Raw genomic sequence first — 24597 nt, forward strand, 5'->3', positions numbered from 1 at the left:
TTCAAAAAAAAAGTTACAAAGGGGGGGGTATTACGATTTTCAAAAAAAAAGTTACAAGGGGGGGTATTACGATTTTCAAAAAAAAAGTTACAAGGGGGGGTATTACGATTTTCAAAAAAAAAGTTACAAGGGGGGGTATTACGATTTTCAAAAAAAAAGTTACAATGGGGGGGTATTACGATTTTCAAAAAAAAAGTTACAAGGGGGGGTATTACGATTTTCAAAAAAAAGTTACAAGGGGGGTATTACGATTTTCAAAAAAAAAGTTACAAGGGGGGGTATTACGATTTTCAAAAAAAAAGTTACAAGGGGGGGTATTACGATTTTCAAAAAAAAAGTTACAAGGGGGGGGTATTACGATTTTCAAAAAAAAAGTTACAAGGGGGGGTATTACGATTTTCAAAAAAAAAGTTACAAGGGGGGGTATTACGATTTTCAAAAAAAAAGTTACAAGGGGGGGGTATTACGATTTTCAAAAAAAAAGTTACAAGGGGTGGTATTACGATTTTCAAAAAAAAAAGTTACAAGGGGGGGTATTACGATTTTCAAAAAAAAAGTTACAAGGGGGGGTATTACGATTTTCAAAAAAAAAGTTACAAGGGGGGGTATTACGATTTTCATAAAAAAAGCACAGTCTGCAAACAAACTGGGTCTTCATAAGATTTTCCTCAAAAGACATTGTGCCAGCTGCAGCAACCAGTATGAAAATAATTCACATAGTTTGTAATTTGTCTGTTCTCTTGACAGATATATCTAGAACAAAGACCTATGGTTTTAATGGCAGTTCCACTCACTATATTTTCTTGACATTTTATCTTACTGCTTTCCAAAATTTGCATACCTCTGGACTACCACTACATATAAATATGAAGGTCAAAATTCAACTGTACCTAGCAGTACCTACTATCTGGATAGACATAAACATATAACATAAAATGAAAAGTCATTTGTATACTGCAAATACCGTTAAGTTCTATGCGGTTCACAGAGATTAGCAAAGTGTCTAACTTCCAAAAGATTCTGTAAAAAGATGCGTCTTTAAAGCATGTTGAAACTGTTGATACGAATTAGAAAATGTGAATATGTTAATTAGATCCCTAATCCATGAAGCTGCCTGAAAGGAGAATAGACGCTCCTGGAATTTCTTCTATTTACATCCCTTTGCAGAAGGCCAATGGAGAAATAGACTAATGATTAGAGCAGTGGGCAAAGAACCATTGGAGCCCAGTTCAAATCCTACTGCTGCGCCTTGTGAACTTGGGCAAATCACTTTACCCTCCATTGCCTCAGATATAGAGGCAGACTGAATTTCAGTTTTGGTTTTGGCACAAAAATTGGCCTGAAATCCATATGTGGCTTGGTTTCAGCTGAAAATGACAGTAGGTTTTCACTGGAAACCAAAAACTTAGTGCTGTAGTCCCCTTGCTCCCTTCCTCCCTTCCTTGAATAAAAGCAGCCCCTACACCCTCCTCCTGACAGAGGTAGCTCCCTTCCAGACCTCCCAGTGCTTCTTCCCACCCCCCAGGCCTACCTTACAATTGCTGGTGATCTAGTAGTGTAATCGGGCCAGGAGCAAGCCCCAATTGCTCCAATCTCAAAATGGTTGCAGCGACGTCTGAGTCCACAAATACTGTAGGTCAAATGTCTTTAGATTTTTGGCTGTATACACTCTATTCCTGGACAAGTGGGTTATGTAACTATGGTCACCAGATAATTTGTAGGAAACCTCAATAACACATAGTTTTCAGCCCCTCTCCTCTTACCTCAAGACTGCCTCCCAGGAATCTAGTTGCATTTCCTACAAGCCAGACAGTAGGAGCTTGTATTTTCTGCTCGTGTTTATTTTTCTTTAAACTCAGTCTTTTTGTTCACAAATTGCATCTTGTGCTATAGAGGTCCCCCATGAGGACAGCTCTGACTCCAGGAGATCACAGACTTTCTGGAAAGTCTATTTTCAAGGGGTTGGCTGCCTGGCAGTGTGCCCTCTGAACAGCCTGCACTTTTGGATCGGGATTCAGGGACCGTTCCCTTGGGAGCTTGCTCACCCCAGGTTCATCTGCTAGTGGGTTTGAGCGTAGGCTGTGTGGTTCTGTGGAGGTGTGCCTTGGATCGGAGTTGACTGCGTCCCTCTGCCAGGTCATGTCCACGGGGGTGTCTGATGGTGGCAGAGGTCTCTGGCCATTGGGATCAGGCCAGTAGGGCAGTCATAAGACCAGTAGTCTAGTTTGCTTGTTGAGACAGAGGATCTCCCTTTAAGCTGTTTCAGCTTCTTTCACTGCAGTCTCCAGCACTTCATGGTATAGTGAGTACAGAGCTGACAGCCTGTTTCAGTGATTTTGGGGGGTCTCCAAAAGTGGATTGTGGGCAGTTTAGGAGATAGTCCTAGTTCCCTCCTCCCCCCTCCCACTCCTAAAATTCCTAAATCGCCATATTTTAGGGGTTCTTATGCTTTTCCTGGGCTATTTGTTCTGAAAATAGCACCCACAGTGGCCATCTTGGATTTTCCCAATTTTAATTTAAAGTTATTTTTTGCCTCTACAAGCTTCGTTTTTGCAAGAGCACCACTCAGATGGACTCCCCAGGGCAGGACAGGGCAGGATTCTTTGGATTCATGCCCTATTTGCAGTGGATAGTTGTCAGGTGAGCGGCCATGTTCCATATGTGCTGCACCATGAGAGGGGGTGAAATATCAATGGCCCAAGTTCCCTTGACCCCTGAAGGGGCTCCTGTCACTCTTTCAAACCAGAAGTACCCTAAAAAAAAGTCCAAAGTGGGCCCTGAGAACAGCGCCCTTGCAGCCCCAGTGAAATGCAGCTGCAATTTGGCATCTAAACCTCACAGGACAAAAGTCCACAGGAGTTGGCTTCCATTTTGGATGATTGGTTTCCCCCTGAATTTATTAACATGATGTATCAGGCTTATTTGGCAAAGAAATGGTGCCTTCTGTGCCTCCTCAGGCATCCTCACCGGCCACGTGACCCCTCCTTCCTAGGACACGGGTCTTAAGCCCAGTCTCCCCGTGGCAATCCAACCTGTTGCGCCAGCAGTTGACACGGACACCCTGGATGCCGTGATCATGCCTTTGCTCATGCAGGCTAGCACTACTACCAGTGTTGCAGCACTTACAGATCTCCAGAATCAGGATTCGGCTAGAACCCCAGATCAGGGTGAGGATCCCATAGTTCAGAGGTTTTTCAAACCCACGAACTTGGTTGATTAGATTTATGGGTCTCTCCAGGAGCTAAAGCTGGAGGTTGACAAGTCTGCTACCTTGGAATGTTTATGAGTAGCGAAAAATTGCAGTCTGCCATCCTCCCTGATCATCTGGACATTGTCAAGATGCTCACGGACACTTGGGAGGTGCCAGAGGGTCCCTTGAAATGCACCAAGCCATGTCCAGGTTCTACCCGATGGATGCTTTTAAACAGCGCTTTGCGACCCCCAAAGGTTGATTCTTTGATGGTACAGGTTACCAAGCGCATTTCTCTCCCCAGCGATGGTGGGGTAGTGCTGAAGGCCCTCAGGACCACAGAGTGGATTTTATCCTCACACGACTCTTTTACTCGGTGAATGCTGGGTTGAAGGTGGCAGCAGCCTCTTCTTTTATGGCCAGAGCTTGTCATTTGAAGCTCCGCCATGATCCTGACACCATTGTTATCCAGGATCTAGCCTTTCTGATCTCAGGGATTGACTAGATGGCGGATGCACTGTATGACATTTTCAAAATATTTAGCAAACTTTTGGCCTATTCCATTTTGGCGCGCAAGATGTTGGATCTGGCAGTGGTCCAGAGACTCCTCTTCTAACAAATTGAAATCACAATGGGCTAAAATACCGGGGTCCGAGATAAAGATAGGCCTGTACTATCGTCCACCTGGGCAAACCGAAGCTATCGATGAAGAAATGGAAGCCAAGATGAAGCGAGAATGCAAAAGTGATAACACGATTATTATGGGAGACTTCAACTATCCCAGGATAGATTGGAGTCTTGGAAGCTCAAAATGTGCCAGAGAGACCGGATTCCTGGAGGCTATACAGGATTGCTTCATGGATCAACTTGTTAGAGAACCAACGAGAGGGAATGCCATTCTGGACCTAATCCTAAATGGGCTAGGAGGACCTGCGAAGGAAGTGAAAGTAGTGGGACCGTTGGGAAACAGCGATCACAATATGATCAAGTTCAAAGTTGAAGTAGGAATACCGAAGGGAAAAAGAACCATAGCGACAACTTTTAACTTCAAGAAAGGAGACTACAAAGCGATGAGAGTAATGGTAAGGAAGAAACTTAGGAACACCTCAAAGAAATGGAGTCTGTAGAGCAAGCCTGGTCTTTATTCAAGGACACGGTGATCGAGGCGCAAAATCTGCATTTCCCAAGATTCAGAAAAGGGTGCAAAAAGAATCGAACAAAAGACCTGGTGTGGATAACCAAAGAAGTGAAGAAAGCGATAGGTGATAAGAAGAATTCATTCAGGAAATGGAAAAAAGGCAAAAATGAGAACTGGAAAGAGCACAGGAAGTATCAAAAAGAATGTCACCTTGTGGTTAGAAAAGCCAAAAAAGACTATGAAGAAAGGCTAGCCAAGGCAGCACGAAATTTCAAACCGTTCTTCAGATATGTTAAAGGGAAGCAGCCGGCTAGGGAGGAGGTGGGACCGCTGGATGACGGAGACAGGAAGGGAGGAGTGAAGGAGGAGAGAAAAGTGGCCGAAAGACTAAACATGTTCTTTTCATCTGTTTTACAAAAGAGGACACATCCAACATACTGGAACCTGAGCAAATCTTCAAAGAAGACCAAACAAATAAATTAACATCCATGGAAGTAAGCCTTGAAGACGTAAGTAGGCAGTTAGAAAAATTGAAAACCAACAAATCACCGGGCCCGGACGGAATCCACCCTAGGGTACTGAAAGAACTAAAGGAGGAAATAGCGGAACTACTACAGCAAGTTTTCAATCTGTCCCTGAAAACAGGAGTGATCCCGGAGGATTGGAAGATAGCCAATGTTACACCCATCTTTAAAAAGGGATCAAGAGGTGACCCGGGAAATTACAGACTGGTGAGTCTGACCTCGGTTCTGGGGAAAATGGCGGAAGCGCTGATAAAAGACAGTATCGATGAGCATCTTGAAAGAAATAAACTTCTAACCACAAGCCAACATGGCTTCTGCAAGGGGAGATCGTGCCTAATGAACTTACTACACTTCTTCGAAGGACTTAACAAACGGATGGACAAAGGGGACCCCAGAGACATCGTATATTTAGATTTCCAAAAAGCCTTTGATAAGGTACCCCATGAACGCCTACTTCGAAAACTGAAGAACCACGGGGTGGAAGGAGACGTACATAGATGGATCAGGAATTGGTTGGCAGGTATGAAGCAGAGGGTAGAAGTGAAGGGCCACTACTCAGACTGGAGGAGGGTCACGAGTGGTGTTCCGCAGGGGTCGGTGCTCGGACCGCTGCTATTTAGTATATTTATAAACTAGTCTTATAGCCCGTTACATTAACGGGTGCTAGAATATATGTGTGTGTGTCTGTCTTTATTTCTTTCTTTCTCTCTCCTTAGCCGCTTTTTTTCTTTCTGTCTTTCTTTTTCCTTGGCTGCCCATCACCACCCCTTGCCTGCTCCCCCTGTCCATTCTCCCTTCCTTTTACCTCCCCTGTGTCCACCACTACCCCTTCACTGCTCTCCTTATGCAGCAGCAGCCCTTCTCCCTTTGTTTTACCTCCCCCCTGTCCAGCAGCACCTCTTTCCTTCTCCCCCTGTCCAACATTAGGCCTCTGTTCCTTTTTCGTCACCCCCCCTGCCCATCAGCACCTCTTTCCTTCTCCCCCTGTCCAGCAATAGGCATCCCTTCCTTTTTCTCCCCCCTCCTCCTTCTTATCCCTATGATACACTTACCTTGCTCTGCCCCTAATCAGAGGTTCCCGACAGCCGCCCAGTTGCACCCATTGGAAAAGTTCCCTCTGCCACATCCCGCACCACCCCTGACGTGACTCCCGCTGTCTTTCTTTCTGTCTCTGTCCCTGGCTCCCTTTGTCTGTCTGTCTTTCTTTGTATTTCCCTGCCCCTGTGTCTTTCTTCTTTTCTTTCTGTCTCCCTTCCTCCCTCTGCCTGTCCAAAGCAGCATTCCCTCCCCCTCCATTTCCCTCCCCCCACACCAGTTCCCTGTGCAGCAGCATTAGCGTTTCCTCTACCCCACTTTCCCTTCCCACGGGCCCAACTACAAACCTGGTGATTCCAGCAGCGTGTGCAGCAGTCTCCACACGCTGCTTCGGGTCCTTCTACTGCCCTTATTTGCTCTGCCGTGTCTCTGATGACATCAACAGAGACGCGGCAGAGCAAATCAGGGCAGTAGAAGGACCCGAAGCAGCGTGTGAAGACTGTTGCACATGCTGCTGGAATTGCCACCGGGCAGCGGGGTCAGTTAAAGAGCCCGGGTGGAAAGTTGCTGGGCTCCTCGGTGGGGGCGCTGAGCGGCCACGATCCCTCTCCTCCGATACCCCGCCCGCTGGAGATCGGCGGCTGGCTGCTCGACTGGTGGAGACGATCGGTGCCACAGCTCTGTCCCGGCGGCCTCCGAGCGGCGGCGCTGGGCGCGTGAGAGGAGCCTGCTGCCCGAAGAGGAGGAGCGGCGGTGTCTGAAGAGGCTGAGCTGCGTCATAGACCTCAGGTGGCTGCAGCGGTGGTAAGCCCGATGTGTGATAAGCGCGCATGCACACTCTCATGTCCGCGACGGATCAGGGAACACGACTTTAGAGTGCGCATGCGCGACTAACATTTTATTATTATAGATGATATAGAAACAGGGATGAAGTGCGAAATAATAAAATTTGCAGACGACACCAAACTATTTAGTGGTGCTTGGACTAAAGAGGACTGTGAAGAATTACAAAGGGACATGAACAAGCTAGGAGAGTGGGCGACAAGATGGCAGATGAAGTTCAATGTAGAGAAATGTAAAGTATTGCATGTAGGAAGCAAAAACCCGAGGTACAGCTATACGATGGGAGGGATGTTATTGAGTGAGAGTACCCAAGAAAGGGACTTGGGGGTAATAGTGGGTAAGACAATGAAGCCGTCGGCACAGTGCACAGTGGCCGCTAAGAGAGCGAATAGAATGCTAGGTATAAACAAGAAGGGTATTACAACCAGAATGAAAGAAGTTATCCTGCCGTTGTATTGGACAATGGTATGTCCGCATCTGGAGTACTGCATCCAATATTGGTCGCCGTACCTTAAAAAGGATATGGCGATACTCGAGAGGGTTCAGAGGAGAGCGACACATTTGATAAAAGGTATGGAAATCCTTTCATACACTGAGAGACTGGAGAAACTGGGGTTTTTTTTCCCTGGAGAGGAGGAGAATTAGAGAGGATATGATAGAGACTTATAAGATCATGAAGGGCATAGAGAAAATGGAGAGGGACAGATTCTTAAAACTTTTGAAAACTACAAGAACGAGAGGGCATTTGGAAAAGTTGAAAGGGGACAGATTCAAAACCAATGCTAGGAAGTTTTTCTTCACCCAACGGGTGGTGGACATCTGGAATGCACTTCCAGAGGGCGTGAAAGGACAGAGTACGGTATTAGGGTTCAAGAAGGGATTGGATAATTTTCTGAAGGAAAAGGGGATAGAGGGGTACAGATAGAGGACTACTACACAGGTCCTGGACCTGTTGGGCCGCCGCACAGGCAGACTGCTGGGCACGATGGACCTCTGGTCTGACCCAGCGGAGGCACTTCTTATATTCTTATGACCCTGAGCTGATTGCCCTTCAGAGGGTAGTTGTTGTTTGGCAAAGGTTTGGATGACCTTATGGCTAATGTGCAGGACCGTGAACCCAAGTCCTTGCCAGATAATAGGCCCCGACCATCCAGGTGTTCAGGGTGCCCTAGCTTTCGTCCACTCAAGACATTCCCATTAGTACTTTGGGGGCTCCTTAGGGCAGCGTTCTTTCCAATCTGTCAAGCAAAGGTTTGGTGGTTCCTGACGCCAGCCAGCAATGGGGAACCATCTGCCACCAGCCTCTAAGAAACAATTCTGAATCAGGCCTCTGGCTACTCCTCATGGATCGGGGGCGGCTTTTGGCCTTTCTGGCAGAATGGCAGGCCATCATCTTAGACCGTTGAGTCCTGGAGGTTCTTCAGGATGGCTACAAGCTAGAGTTTTATCATCTCCTGACAGAGTTTTTTCTGGACTCCTACCGAGACAGCAAAAGCAAGAAGACCCAAATTTCCACAGGAGAAGAAGAGCAAATCTAAACAAAAGAGACTGTGGAAAGTCAATGTTCATGGACCTTGAGTTGTAATTTTTTATTGGCAATAACAATAGAAACAATAAGCACAATAAAATCTCTATTCACGTGCCATAAGAGGACCAAACACAGGCCGTGTTTCGGATAAACATGCCTTCTTCAGGGATCCAAGATGTATTTTTGCAGTCTTGAATAAATGTGGGCAAAAAATGGACAAGCTGATAATGAGAGCCAAAAGCTGAGTATTGCATTTAGCACTGCTATCTCATGCTCAGCTTTTGGCTCACAGGGGTCAGGTGATTCTTGTAGCACCCGACTGGCTGAGACATCCATAGTACACCGACCTGGTCCATCTGCTGCTTGATCAGGGACTCAGACTTTCTTGTCATCCTTGTCTTCTCACGTAGGGCCCGATTGAGCTGCAGGATCGGGACAGCTTTGGTCTTACGGCCTGGCTGTTGAGCACGCAGCCTTAGTTCGCAGGGGCTGTTAGTCAGTGGTCATTGTCATGCTTCTCCACAGCAAAAAGAAGTCAACTGGCAGCCTAAGCTAAAGCTTGGAGATGTTATCAAGCGTGGTGCATTCAGAAAAACAAAGATCTGTCTGTACAGTCAATATCTCAGATAGTGGAGTTCTTCAAGATGGTCTGGTGAAGGGCTTGGCCAGGCCATGGCTTCTTTTATGGTCCAGATTGCTGGTCTCTCTTATCTAGGCTCTAAGCCTCTGAGATCCTCCTTGGTGGTTCATCCGGATGTCATCTGGTTTCTAAGGAGTGAGCTGAGGCTTCGGCTCCCACTGCATCTTCCCTGTCTGACTTAGAATCTCAACCTGGTTCTTTGGTCTCTGGCTCGTCCACGTTATGAACCTCTGGAACAAGCATCCTTAATGGATCTCACCATCAAGACTGTCTTTCTGGTAGCCATTACTTCAGCCCACAGAGTTTCTGAGCTTCAGGCTCTATCCTGCCAGGATCCTTTTCTTAAAATCACAGACTCCTGCATGTTTCTGTATACTGTTCCCTCCTTTTTTCCAAAGTGGTCTCTGCCTTTCACGTTAACCAAGAGGTTTTTCTTCCTACCTTTACCCCCTCCGGTTCAAGGAAGAGGGAGCAGGACCGGGTGTTGCAATCGCTGGATGTGCGCAGGATCTTGTTGCGGTACCTCGAGGCCAAGAGCAAGTTATAGATCTCTGACCACCTGTTCGTCCACAAGGGCAGGCTGACTTCAAAAGCCACCATTTCAAGATGGCTACATGTAGCTATTTCTTCTGCCTACATATTGACCAGAAAGGTGCCCCTCCCTCTCAGTGAGGGCTCATTCTACCAGAGGCATCTCTTCTTCTTGGGCAGAGTCGTCAATAGTCTCTTTGGAGGAGATTTGCAGGGCTGCTATCTGGTCTTCTTTGCATACTTTCATCAAGTTTTACAGGATTGATGTGACGGCCAAGCAGAATGCTGCTTTTGGTTCCTCCATTCTGGCAGCAGTCTCATCAGTCGTACCCTGACTCTACGGAACTGCTCTGTTATATCCCTCTTGTCCAGGAATAGAATGCAATTGTATAAGAATGAAAGATTGGGCTCTTACCTTTGCTAATCTTCTTTCTTGTAAATCCACACTCTATTCCTGGAACCCGCCCTGGGAGTTGCTGATTCGCCAGTTGCTTTAATGAGTACTGGTAAGATGGACTTCTGATTTTTTTAACCAGCCCTTTATAAGAGTGCCATTTGAATATGTTTCACGCTTTGCCTTGGAGGACTCTAGTTTGTAGCACCCCCCTTTCCACAAGTGCAAGCTATGCTTTATAGCACTGTTTCATTTGTTATGATCATTCTGAATTTCATGTTATGAGCAGATTAGATTTATTTGGTGGGGAGTATCCCTGTACGCTACCTTTTGTATTTGTCCTCTACAGGTGTCACTGTCTGGATTCCTGGGAGACATTCCTGAAGTAAGGGGGGGGGGGCTGAAAACTCTGTGTGATTGCGGTTTCCTATAAACTGTCTGGCGACCATAGTTGCATAACCCACTTGTCCAGGAATAGAGTGTGGATTTACAAGAAAGATTAGCAAAGGTAAGAACCCAATCTTTCGTTGCGGAATGGAGACCAGTTTCGCCGGATCCAAGCCTCCCCCACCGACGGGAGACTTTTTCACTCCAGCCACAAGCGGAGAGGAGCATGGGAGCACTGCTCCGCCCCCCTCCCGAGCCTGCAGGAGACCAGTTTCGCCGGATCCAAGCCTCCCCCACCGACGGGAGACTTTTTCACTCCAGCCACAAGCGGAGAGGAGCGTGGGAGCACTGCTCCGCCCCTCTCCCGAGCCTGCAGGAGACCAGTTTTGCCGGATCCAAGCCTCACCCACCGACGGGAGACTTTTTCACTCCAGCCACAAGTGGAGAGGAGTGTGGGAGCACTGCTCCGCCCCCCTCCCGAGCCTACAGGAGACCAGTTTCGCCAGATCCAAGCCTCCCCCACCGACGGGAGACTTTTTCACTCCAGCCACAAGCGGAGAGGAGCGTGGGAGCACTGCTCCGCCCCCCCTCCCGAGCCTGCAGGAGACCAGTTTGGCCGGATCCAAGCCTCCCCCACCGACGGGAGACTTTTTCACTCCAGCCACAAGCGGAGAGGAGCGTGGGAGCACTGCTCCGCCCCCCTCCCGAGCCTGTAGGAGACCAGTTTCGCCGGATCCAAGCCTCCCCCACCAACGGGAGACTTTTTCACTCCAGCCACAAGCGGAGAGGAGCGTGGGAGCACTGCTCCGCCCCCCTCCCGAGCCTGCAGGAGACCAGTTTCACCGGATCCAAGCCTCCCCTACCGACGGGAGACTTTTTCACTCCAACCACAAGCGGAGAGGAGCGTGGGAGCACTGCTCCGCCCCCTCCCGAGCCTGCAGGAGACCAGTTTCGCTGGATCCAAGCCTCCCCCACCGACGGGAGACTTTTTCACTCCAGCCACAAGCGGAGAGGAGCGTGGGTGCACTGCTCTGCCCCCTTCCCGAGCCTGCAGGAGACCAGTTTCGCTGGATCCAAGCCTCCCCCACCGACGGGAGACTTTTTCACTCCAGCCACAAGCGGAGAGGAGCGTGGGTGCACTGCTCTGCCCCCTTCCCGAGCCTGCAGGAGACCAGTTTCGCCGGATCCAAGCCTCCCCCACCGACGGGAGACTTTTTCACTCCAACCACAAGCGGAGAGGAGCGTGGGAGCACTGCTCCGCCCCCTCCCGAGCCTGCAGGAGACCAGTTTCGCCGGATCCAAGCCTCCCCCACCGACGGGAGACTTTTTCACTCCAGCCACAAGCGGAGAGGAGCGTGGGAGCACTGCTCCGCCCCTCTCCCGAGCCTGCAGGAGACCAGTTTCGCCGGATCCAAGCCTCCCCCACCGACGGGAGACTTTTTCACTCCAGCCACAAGCGGAGAGGAGCGTGGGAGCACTGCTCCGCCCCCCTCCCGAGCCTGCAGGAGACCAGTTTCGTTATATATAGCCAACTTTGTATAACCTATGCATAACTTTGAAATATCTGTTAAATAATTCAATCTGTCTATAGCCTTATAATCCACTGTAGCAGTCGGCAGCCCTTGCAACACTGTAACTACCTCTACCCCAGCTTACTCATTGTAACAATGATATAGCCTAGAAATAACTCTGTAGCCTCTCAAAATCAATGTAGCATTCTGTAGCTCTGTAACGTTGTAGCATTCTGCAGCCTTTACTCTCTTCTATAACCTTGTAAAACCTTCGTAGCAAACGGTAGCCCTTAATCCGGAAGCCTGGCAACAAGCTAGCACTCTGTAGCCAGGCAAAATCATTGTAGCCTCGCACACCTACCGCAGCAATCTTAGACTAGAAACTGGTATTTGCAAACTGTAACCTTAGCATTGTGTGACTAATAATTTTGCCAATCATCCTGTCGCCTGAGAAACTTGATAGCCTGGACACTCTCTGTACAGCCAGCCACGTACTGTTTAGCTAGACAGGCCCTACCATGGCACGACCTAATTTTCAGCAATTTACGGTACTGCTCTTACTCTACCTAATCAGTATCAGAATCTGCACATCCGACCCTCTTTACGCGAACCCTATCCCGGTTCACTATACCACTTACCGCGCAACCAACCCCAAACACCCCACTTTCAGACACCATACCTTACATGATCATCCAGCTATAGGCCCACCCCTAAACCCTCCCCCTCCCCACCAGAGACCTACTAAGACTCGCACCAATAAACAACGATCTCTAAAAAATGTAGCCTATTCCCATCACTTCCCCACTGACCACACCAACTACCAGAACCTTCAAGGCTACTACCTGAACATAAGATCAATTAGGAACAAATCCTTACTGATCAAAGATTGGCTGAATGAATCTAACCCAGACCTTGTTCTACTCACAGAAACCTGGTTGTTATCAGACAACGACATAATTATCAAAGACTGCCTTCCCCCAGGCTTCAAGATTCTATCCCTTGCCAGATCCTGGGGAAGGGGAGGAGGATTAGCAATAATATTTAGAGACCACCTAAATTGCACTGTTCGGAGCTCCAAATCCTCCCCTAACCTAGAATTACTATCGGTCTCACTAACTTCAAAGTCCCTAGCCTCCCCCCTGACCATCACCCTATTCTATGTCCCACCCAAAAAATGGAAACTAGCCAAAGAAGACTTCGCGGAATTCCTACTGACTAACTCATTAGCAAATCCTTACAACCTATTATGTGGTGACATCAACATTCACTTAGAGCTAACAGACCAACCAGAAACATCTGACTTTTTGTCACTCATATCCCAACTCGGATACTTCATACCCCCTCCGATCAGAACTCACCTAAGAGGCCATCAGCTGGACCTGGTGACATTCTCCACCAATATGCCAACCCACCCTAAATTCCATTGGAATCAGGATACCTGGACAGACTCCCTATGGTCCGATCACAGACTTTGTAACTTCTCCATTGATTACCAACAACCCTCTTACAAAAATAACAAAACAAGAACCAAAAAAACTCACACCACTAGAGGGAAGATCGACCCTGAAGAATTCTGGTCCCGCTATGAGACTATCAAAAACCAAAACGAAGAAACAGAACTATTCATGACCTCCTGGATCAAAGACCTAGATGAAATAGCCCCCTTAAAATCCCGCAGAATCAGATCCTCAAATCTAGAAGGTTGGTTCGACGCAGAGTTGCTACTAATAAAAAAGGACCTAAGAAAATCAGAAAGACTATGGATTAAGTCCAGTACCCAGGAGCACAGAGTTGCCTGGAGACTAAAACTCAAAAACTATAAAAACCTCACCAAGGAGAAACGAAAAGACTTTTATGCCCACAAAATTGGTAACATCTCCACCAACAGTAAAAACCTTTTTAAACTGGTCAACGACCTCTACAACCTCGAGATGCTCATCGACAACCATGAAGAATCCACTTTATCCTCCGACACCCTAGCAGATTTCTTTAATTCCAAAGTACAAAATCTAAGATCTTCGATAACATCCTCAACCAATCCCCATGGATACTTTCCTATACTCGTAGATTCCGACACATCTAATCCTGACACTGGATCCAGAATGAACCTAAGCTGGAACCACTTTACTACCATCGACTGGCAAACCTTCAATAAATATTACAATAAATATACCAAAGCCTTCTGCAGACTGGATACCTGCCCCCCAAACATCATGAAAACCGCACCAACTCATTTCAAAGCCAATATGTTGGCATGGATAAACAGTTCACTATCCACAGGAAATTTCCCGGCAGAACAAGGCCATATAATAATAACCCCTATTATAAAAAACACAAAAGAGCCACTCAACACCCCGTCTAACTACAGACCGATCGCAAGCATCCCGCTGTTCACCAAAATAGCTGAAGGGCTAGTTAATGCCGAAATCACCACATACCTAGAAAAATTCAGTATCTTAAACGACAACCAATCAGGCTTCCGCCAGGACCACAGCACCGAGACCATCATTGCCGCTCTACTCGACCACCTTCATTCACTTTTCAGCCAGGGCACAAGCGCCTTGATAGTACAACTTGATCTTAGCAGTGCATTCGACCTCGTAGACCACTCCATCCTCCTAGACTGCCTTGCCTACATCGGCATCTCTGGCCAAGTCCTCAATTGGTTCCGCGGATTTCTAAAAAATAGATCATACAGGGTATTCAAGAATGACTCCCTCTCATACAGCTGGGATAATGCCTGTGGGGTCCCACAGGGTTCCCCCCTCTCCCCCACCCTGTTTAACATCTACCTCGCCTCCCTGGGAAACCTCCTGCAAAACCTCAAGCTCAAATTCTTCATCTACGCAGATGACATTACAATAGTCATCCCACTAATCAGCTTCACTCCAGAGTTGCTCACCTCTCTTTCAAGCTCACTTACTCAGATAGAACTCTGGATGCTATCCCACAGACTAAAATTAAATCCTGACAAAACCAAATTCTTCCTAGCTACCCCCAATGACAAAATCAAAGACACCACAATCCAAGTGAAAGGTATGGCCTTCCCCATCGAACAAACCTTAAAAGTATTGGGAGTCACCCTAGACAAACATCTATCCCTGGAAAAACATACTGATATTACGGTCAGGAAATGCATTTCAGTTCTTTGGAAACTACGCACCATAAAAAAATACTTCGACGACACCTCATTCCGCCTGTTGACTCAATCCTCCATTCTCAGCATCCTAGACTACTGCAACATCATTTATCTGGCCTCCACGAAGAAAACCATCAGGAGACTGAAACTTATCCAGAACACCGCCGTTCGCCTTATATTTGGCTTAAACAAATGGGACCACATCACCCCTTTTTACCACAAACTACATTGGCTACCCCTTGAATCTAGAATCCTATTCAAGTTCGCGTGCTTCTGTTACAAAACTGTCTTTGGGCTATCTCCGAGCTACCTCACCCCTCATTTCATCCTGAACTGCAACAAAAAGAACTCCCGCAGAATCAATCTTTTCGCCTTCCCCTCCCTAAAACTTTGTCACCTCAAAAGGTTCTTCGACAAAACCTTCGCCTTCCAGGCAGCCAAACAGAACACTTGGCTAGCCCAAATTCTGCTCAAGGCCCACTCCTACCTTGATTTCCGAAAAACACTCAAAACGCATTTATTCCACGCTCAATATCCCTAATCCCATCTCTTCCATTTCTCTCTCCCCTCCCTCAAACGACCCAACTCGCCCGGTCCCCTCCCCCCTCTTTTAGATCTCCCCCATCTCACTAACTCCAATGACCTACTCATTCCCCCCCCTCGCATGCCCATCTTTATCACCTCATTGCCTGTAATTATGATCAACTGTAACCATGATCAATTGTAATTTCTTGTTAATTTTGTTCCAATACCTTCTTTACTTGTAAAGATAGTTTATTGTAATTTCTTATTAAGTTTTGTTTAATTGATGTGAACCGCCTAGAACTCCCTGGGTATGGCGGTATACAAAAAAAAAATAAAAAAATATTGGGATTGTAGCTCTTTAATGGATCCATACTTGTTTGGCTTTATTTTGAGATTACTGTAGGTTGTTTTTTTTTTTAATGCTTCAGCATAGTGAAACTTGTAATTGAAAGAATCCCGTTTGGGATGCTGTGTCCTTGGAGGGGATTAGAAGCATCCTAAACTATTTGCCACATGATGGCAGCCTAATGCTTTCTCTGTTTCCCCCAGCGTTGCCAAGGAGCAGGTGCTGCTACCTCTTAACTGTAAAAGGATCTGTTCTTTGCAGCTTTTCTATTATTCTCCCCAAAGGACATGACAGTGTAATAGGAAATGGCTCTTTCTGACTGTGCACTTGTCACTAGTCCATGTTTCATTCACCTGCACCATTGTATACATACACACAGGCATATAGTGGATGGATTGATAAGGTGATGTTAAAAATGTGCTTTGCTTTCTGTGTTGCTGTCTGGTATAAGAAAGAAAGCCATGCTTGACTGGATTAGCCAGTGTGGTTCGCTAAATATATATTATGCAGCAATTTTCAAGCAATTTGCTTTCCTAAATACGCTACAGGAACTGGTTAATGTTGATGTAAATTTTTTAAAATTGTGGCTAGAAAATTTCAAGCCACAAGATTGTTTCCTGGAGAGATTTTGAATACCTTACTTAATCACGAGAGCAAAATCAACGCTTCTCACTAGAATTTCTCAGTGAAATAATCATTCTATGGCCCTCTGTGATTCTGTATAATAGAGCTGGATGAATTCACTTATAAAAGAACAATAATTAAAACCTTTTCCATAGCTAAAATTATATTTTATTCTCTTTGATTAAAACTTTTATTACTACCCAACTTGTCCAAATGAAAAAATACTACATTGCTGGACAATATGAATATTTTTATCTACAGACAGAAGAGGCAATCTAGGAGGCAGAGGGGAAGGTGGAGACTGGAACAATGTGTATGATTTCTGTCTGAAAATTGACTGCCCAGAAAACAGGTGCAAATCTCTATGATTAAGGGTTTTTTTTTTGTCAAGAATGAAAGAACTGTCTGCATATGCTTGCTTCTATTATTACTGCAAACCCTACAGGTTTAAATTGCCTGTAGGATTTAGCAAGCTATGCCTAAATTAATTTTGTCCCTTACCATTATGGATGGGTAATTTTCTACATTTTCAGGCAGATAACATGTCATAGCTACTGTGGACTAATTAGAGGTAGTGATGCTATTTAAGGGGCCTTTTTACTAAAGTGTGTTAAGAAATTGACTTAATGCAAGACATTTCAATATGCTAAGCCCATTTCTTGTAAAGCCCCACTCTATTCCTGAATCCTTGTGTAATCAATCCCTTCTTGCAAGAACTCTTATAGGAAGCTTAATTTGCATAATTTTGCCCTTCCTCTCTTACCTTAATTGCCCTCCAGTTCCTCAGTTGTCTTCCTAGAAGTGAGACAGTAGGAGCTTATCTGATCTGCTCTTATTTTCTATAAATTCAGTCTTTTCTGCTGATTTGAGTAGATTAAGTAAGCCCGAGAGCTTGTCTCGACGGGCGACCCTAACGCGGGGCTGGGTGGCCCGCAGAGTCGCCCGTTGGGCTAGCCAGGCTAGAGGGAGGCAGAATAGAAAGTTTTAAGAGAGCAGGGGGGGGCGGGGGAGGGGGCGGTCCATGGTCGATGGATCCCTTTTCCCCTTGCATCGGGTTGTCGCGGCCGAGGGGGATTGTGGGTGGGAGGGGTTAAATAGGAAACGTGCTTGGAGGACCGAAACGGTTTGGTCCTCCGAGACAACTTTGCTCACCTCGTGCGGGTCTGTGTCTGAGTGCGCGGCCTACTAATTCGGGTCGGGTCGGATTTGCTGCGGGGCTTCCTCTGTCGGTGCATCGTTTGGCTGCTCGATGGCGCGCACTCCTCCTGCCTCGACTGCGGATGCAGCGGAGCTGTCCCTCTTGGCGGGCGACTCCTTTGATGAAGGAGACTCTGCTCCGGTGAGTGCGGCTGCGGGGGCGGGTCGAGCGTTGCCTCCCAGGCGATCCCGTTCGGCCGCCCGAACGGCGATTGCGCTGGAGGTAGGGAGGGAGCTGCCGTTAGTTCGAGGGTGCGCGGGTTCGACCCGCAGGGGTAGGGGCCGACTTCCTGGGTCGGGTCCACGTGGCGGGGCCGCGGCGGGGAGGGCGGCAGCGGTTTCCTTGCCCATTGCGGCTACGGAGCCCAGGGAGGTGTCTCGGGAGGCTGGGGAGGTGCCTGATGCGCGGGTGGAGGTCCGGCCAGTTGTGGGGGCTTCTCCTCCGGAGGGGTATGTGTACGGAGCGAGTGGGTTTACGGGGGCTCACATTCTCCCATCTACTTCAAGTGCATTTAGTGGCCCGCAGAGTGTCACGGCGGGGGGTTGGTCCCCGTGGGGTATGTGGGGTTCACCTTGGGCTATGGGTCCGTGGGCCTCGGTCCCCCCTTCTTTTCCGGTTATGGGACCTTCATCTCCTTGGGGACCGGGTTTTGTTGGGGGCTCTGGGGGGGGCGAGATCCGTGGTGAGGCTACGGGGTCTGCGGGGCTAACTTACCCTCCTGCTGTTCAGGTTGCTGGCCCCTGTCCGGATTTCTCCCCACAGGCGGTCGCCGCTGGACGTGTTGCCATGGCCGGGCCATCTTCTGCGGGACCAGTTCGTGAAGGCCAGGCGGGAGCCGCGCGGATGAGCGTTGAGGACCCTGCCCGGACTGCCCAGCGTCCTGCTATGGCGGTTGCTGCGGAGGGCGCCGCTTCTGAAGATGTTGATGGCGGACGTGGACGTGGAGATGACCGGACTACGGGTAACATGGCCCTAGGGGCTGGGGTTACTAGCCGGGGTAAGAGGGGGAGAAAGAAGGGTAAGGGTAAGAAGCGCCGTAGGGACAGGGATTCTTCTTCTTCCTCTTCCTCTTCTGTAACATCCTCTTCCTCTTCTTCGTCGTCTTCATCTTCTGGGTCCCAGCGGCAGGTAGCGAGTGGGGGTCCGGTACAGGAGGGTGATGATCGGGGGGCACCGGCCTTGGTTGCGCTGTCGGAACTGTGGGAAAAGGTCCCGCGGTCCCTGCGACGTAAAATTAGGAGGCGGACCTGTGTTGATGTCTTCGCGCTTATGGAAGGTCGGGTTCGCAGTAGGAAGAAGAAGGGTAAGAAGGAGGGTGGGAAACCCAAGGTGGGTGTGGTGTCGCGTAATGTTGTCAACTGGACGCGCGCGTTTTTACGGTTGGCTAGTGTCTGGGGGAGGGAGAGGCCACAGGACTATGGTCTTCTATTGGCGTACGCGGACTCCGTCTTGGACGCGTATCAGCGCTTCGGGGGTTGGGCGTGGCTGAATTACGACGAAGCGTTCCGTGACAAGATGGAGGAGAATCGGCATATGTCCTGGGGTACGCAGGACATTAATCTCTGGCTCACCCATATGGCGAAGCCGGGAGGTTCGGGTCCTGGACCTTTGGGTAAGCAGGTTCAGCCGTCAGGAGGTGGGGGGCGTTCCTTTCGTCCGCCCGGGAATGCTGGTGCCGGGGGAGGTCCAGGCCTCTGCTGGCAGTTTAATAAATCTACCTGCTCCTTTACCGACTGCCGTTTTCGACACGCCTGCTCCATGTGCGGTCAGGGTCACTCGGCACTCAAATGCCCCAAGAAGGGAGCAGGTGTCCCTCCTCCAGTGGCGTACCTAGGGGAGGGTGGGGGGGGCGGGCCGCCCCGGGTACCAGCCCTGAGGGGGTGTTCCCGGCCTTGCCGCTCAGTCCCCCCCCACGCCCGAAGGACCGCTCGCCCCACTGACCTTCCAGCACACCTATGAAGCAGCCCGCAGCAGGATCGCGACGTCAGCAATCCCTCAGCTGCTTAGGCGCTGCTTCCTGCGCCGCGGTCCCTCCTCTGACGTCAGAGGAGGGGGCGGGACCGTGGCGCAGGAAGCAGCTCCTAAGCAGCGCAAAGATAGCTGACGTCGCGATCCTGCTGCGGCTGCTTCATAGGTAGTGCGGGGAGGCCAGGGGGGCGAATGGTCCTTCGGGGTGGGTCGGGGCATCAGGCCTTCAGGGTGGGGTGGGCGGGCGGGCAGGCAGACTTTCAAGGGGGAGGGGGGTGACAGGCAGGCAGGCAGGCCTTCAAGGGGGGGTGCAGGTCTTCGGGGGGGGGTGCAGACCTTCAAGGGGGTGCAGGCCTTCAAGGGGGGAAACAGGCAGGCAGGCCTTCAAGGGGGGGACAGGCCTACAAGGGGGGGGGACAGGCCTACAAGGGGGTGCAGGCCTACAAGGGGGGGGGACAGGCCTTCAAGGGGGGACAGGCCTTCAGGGGGGTGCATGCCTTCAGGGGGGGTGCCGACCTTCAAGGGGGTGCAGGCCTTCAAGGGGGGGACAGGCAGGCAGGCCTTCAAGTGGGGGGACAGGCCTTCGGGGGGGTGCAGGCCTTCGGGGGGGTGCAGACCTTCAAGGGGGTGCAGGCCTTCAAGGGAGGGGACAGGCCTTCAAGGGGGGGACAGGCAGGCAGGCCTTCAAGGGGGGGACAGGCCTACAAGGGGGTGGGACAGGCCTTCAAGGGGGTGCAGGCCTTTGGGGGGGTGCCAACCTTCAAGGGGGGGTGCAGGCCTTCAAGGGGGGGGACAGGCCTTCAAGGGGGGACAAGCAGGCAGGCCTTCAAGGGGGGGACAGGCCTACAAGGGGGTGGGACAGGCCTTCAAGGGGGTGCAGGCCTTTGGGGGGGTGCCAACCTTCAAGGGGGGGGACAGGCCTTCAAGGGGGGACAAGCAGGCAGGCCTTCAAGGGGGGGTCAGGCCTTCAAGGGGGGGACAGGCCTACAAGGGGGTGGGACAGGCAGACCTTTAAGGGGGGACAGGCCTACAAGGGGGTGGGACAGGCAGACCTTTAAGGGGGGACAGGCCTTCAAGGGGGGACAAGCAGGCAGGCCTTCAAGGGGGGGTCAGGCCTTCAAGGGGGGGACAGGCCTACAAGGGGGTGGGACAGGCAGACCTTTAAGGGGGGACAGGCCTACAAGGGGGTGGGACAGGCAAACCTTTAAGGGGGGATAGGCCTTCAAGGGGGGACAAGCAGGCAGGCCTTCAAGGGGGGGTCAGGCCTTCAAGGGGGGGACAGGCCTTCGGGGGTGCAGGCCTTCGGGGTGGGTGCAGGCCTTCGGGGTGGGTGCAGGCATTCGGGGTGGGTGCAGGCCTTCGGGATGGGTGCAGGCCTTCAGGGGGGGACAGACCTTCGGGTGGGGGGTACAATCCTTCGGGGAGGGTGCAGGCCTTCAGGGGTGGGGTTTAGGCCTTCAGAGGGGGACAGACCTTCGGGTGGGAGGTAAAGTCCTTCGGGGGGGTGCAGGTCTTCAGGGGTGGGGTGTAGCCCTTCGGAGGGGGGACAGACCTTCGGGGGAGGGGGGTCCTGGTGTAAAAGTACACAGAGGGAGAGAGGGAAGGGGGGGTTCAAAGATACGTGCATATGCCAGACTTTGGGGGTTAGAAATAATGGGTCTAAAAACAGAGGAGTGGGAGAGAGATGGTGCATAATGGGATTTAGGGAGGGAAAGAACAGAAAGGGAGAGAACTTGGAAACAGGAGATGGTGTGGAGGGGGGATAGAGATACTGGATAGGAGGATAGTTGTGAACAGAAAGGGAGAGATGGTGGATCCTGGGGTGGTGGGGAGTTGAGAAAAGGTGAATCTGTGGTTGGAGACAAAAAAAAGGAAAGATGCCAGATCTCCGGGAGAGGGAAGGGAAACGGAAGGGGAGAACAGAGATGGCAGACGGATGGTTAGCACGGAGAAAGGAGACCCTGGCAAGCAAGACAACAAGAGCCTGGGACCAACAAGATTTGAATATTGATCAGAGAACAAAAGGTAGAAAAAAATAATTTTATTTTCTGTTTTGTGATTACAATATGTTAGATTTGAAAAGTGTACATGAGACAGCTTGAAATGGGAACTTTTCTATTTTTGTGAATGGCAAGGCTGAGTTCAGTTAAAATATATGCTTTATAAGAAAATATAATAATGTGTTTTATAAAGTTTATAAGCATTGCTGGCATACTCGGTGAGGTGTTCCTAGTGTTGGTGGTGGTGGTAGCATGTCAGTGTGTTGAGAGGAAGAGGTAGTCTGGGAAATTCTGCTGAGCAAACTCTGGGCCCATTTCCACCCCCAGTTAGTCCACTCCACTCAACTGGTTCACACACTGAGTGGGTCTTTGGGTGTTATTTCTGGGTAGTTGTTTTAGAATCTCTTCCAGTGGTTTGTCAGTATCTCCTTCTGGTCCAAGGAAGGAAACTTTGTCAACCTTAGCATTGACCTTCAGAATATGTTTGTAACAGCGCTGCTTGTGTGGCATTAGGCTATGTAGTGATCGAAAGAAAAAAACAGACCTTTGCACATTTTTGCACTATATGGTGGGTGTATGAGGAGATTCATTTCCTGCACAGTTAAGTCCATGTGAAGTTACCTTGTGCTGTATTTGACATCTAGCAAGGTCTCTGTTTGGAAGGAAAGATCTAAGCTTAAAAATGAAGTGGCCAGAAGTTATGTTAAAAGTAGATAGCGTAGCTGGTTTTAAGAAAGGTTTGGACAAATTCCTGGAGGAAAAGTCCATTGTCTGTTATTAAGACATGGGGGAAGCGTCTGCTTGCCCTGGATTGGTGCACTCAGCAGCAACAAATACTAGTTTTGGCTGGCTCTTTCCCCGCATTTCTCCTCTCTTCCCCACGATTTAATATCCAGTTCAGGCAGTAAGTAAATGCATCGGCAGGGGGGGTCTGGTAAGTCTTGGGGGCTGGGGATGGAAAGTGAGAATCAGTTCTGTAGGCTATCAGAAATTTGCTTAATTATCTACTCACACAGAAAAGCAGTAAAGTCAATAGGTTCTCTGAGTGGGAACAACCTGTTTGATCTTGCACTCTTGTGATTGACCAATTGTTTATCACTGTTTAATTTATCACATTGATTAATTTGAGCACACCTGAGGTGTCCTATGATGGTGTGCACTGCAGGCAGAGGAGCCTTATTGTGTAAAGCACTGGAGAATTCTCTCCTCTCGCTTACCTCTCACGCTGAGGACACCCTGCTTCAGTATAATCATTTATATGATTTATCTTATAAACATTATTACGTGGTCTTTTCCTCAAGTGCTGAGACATCAGGTTGTTCCCACTTGGAGAACCTATTGACTTTTACTGCTTTTCTGTGTGGCTTTAACATTTTTGCTATTCAGTATACCTAAACTATTATTCAGTAGAAAAAATTTGGTTTGTTCAATCAAATCCTGTGTGGACATTGGACTTCTATGAGTGAATGTTCTGCTTGATTGAACAAACTAAATTTTTTCTACTGAATAATAGTCTAGGTACAATGAAAGTAAATAGCAAAAATGTTTGAGTAGATAATTAAGGAAATCTTTTTCATATTGCTTGCTTATGGACTGGGAAAAAAGACTGTTCAAGCAAATGTCTCCAGAACTGCTTTAATGGAAAAATGTGATTTTTTTTTAAGTACTTTGTGAAATTTATTGTTGTTGTGAAATTTATTGTTGTTGTGAAATTTATTGTTATACTTTGTTTAAACTTAAAAAGCGGTGTCATTAACAGTGAATCTAATCGAAAAATCGATTCAACAGGGTGAATCGAATCGAATGAAATATTTTTCTCTGAATCGGGCAGCACTATTGGCTACCATGAGAATGGGCTACTGGGCATGATGGACCATTGGTGTGACCCAGTTAGGCTATTCTTATGTTATGTTCTCATCTGTAGGGGCCTTTGTTTTCACTTCTTATTTTAATGTATTTTTTTCCTGGGAACTTATCAGTGTTTTTTTATAATGGGAACAAAAATGGAAGAGAATTAATGTGTGTGGAATGGGGGGGTAACTAATTTCTTCAGCTAAATAATTCAATCCACTTCAAACAGACATAGGAGAACTCACGCACCATTCACACACCCTCCAACCAAAAACGTCAAAAGAAAAAAACTGTTCGACAACCTCCTAGCCATTCGAGCTGCAACACTTGACCCCCAACTCTACAACCTATTGACCTCGACCACAAACTACAAAACCTTAAAAAAAGAAATAAAAACCCTTCTATTCAAAAAACACATAAAACCAAACTAACATAATCAGAACTGTCCCAAGCATCACCTGCAACTACTCCATATGTACTTCTGATGTCATGACAATTCAGACATAATTTATGTTATGTTATGTTTGGAATAATGGTTACATAAATGAGGTTCAATAAAAGAAAATTTTCACTGCCTGTTTCTATTCTGACCATTTATTCCATTTCATGGTTATTGCAAAAAAAAAAAAAATAAAAAATTTTACATGAGGGGGGGGGGTGTCAAAAAATGATGGGCCCCGGGTGCCACATACCCTAGGTACGCCACTGCCCTCCTCCCCCGGTTAAGTGAGGCGGGGTCCCATGGGTTGCCCACTCCGGTTACGGTGGGTGCCATGCGTCCGTGGCTGGCTCAGTATCGGGATGCGAGGGCGGCGGACGTTCTATTGGGGGGGTTTAGTGAGGGATTTGTGATACCGTGTGTGTTGCCTTTAACTAATGTTCAGGCTTCTAATGCTTCCTCAGTGTTTCATCTTCGGGAGGAGGTTCGCCGGAAGTTGTCGGAGGAAATCGAGCTGGGACGGGTGGCGGGGCCTTTTCGCGATCGCCCGTTCCCGGTGATGGTACTGTCCCCCCTGGCTATCATTCCCAAAAAGGAGCCGGGTAAATATCGCTTGATTCACAACTTGTCCCGGCCGGCTGGACGTTCTGTGAATGACGGCATACCGCGTGATTTATGTTCGGTCCGCTATGCGTCCTTCGACTGTGCCCTCGGTCTCATTCGTCGGGTTGGCCCTTTGGCTTTGTTGGCTAAGGTGGACATTGAATTGGCTTTTAGGTTGCTGCC

The sequence above is a fragment of the Geotrypetes seraphini genome, chromosome 12, assembly GCF_902459505.1.
Source record: "Geotrypetes seraphini chromosome 12, aGeoSer1.1, whole genome shotgun sequence".
Classification (NCBI taxonomy): Eukaryota; Metazoa; Chordata; class Amphibia; order Gymnophiona; family Dermophiidae; genus Geotrypetes; species Geotrypetes seraphini.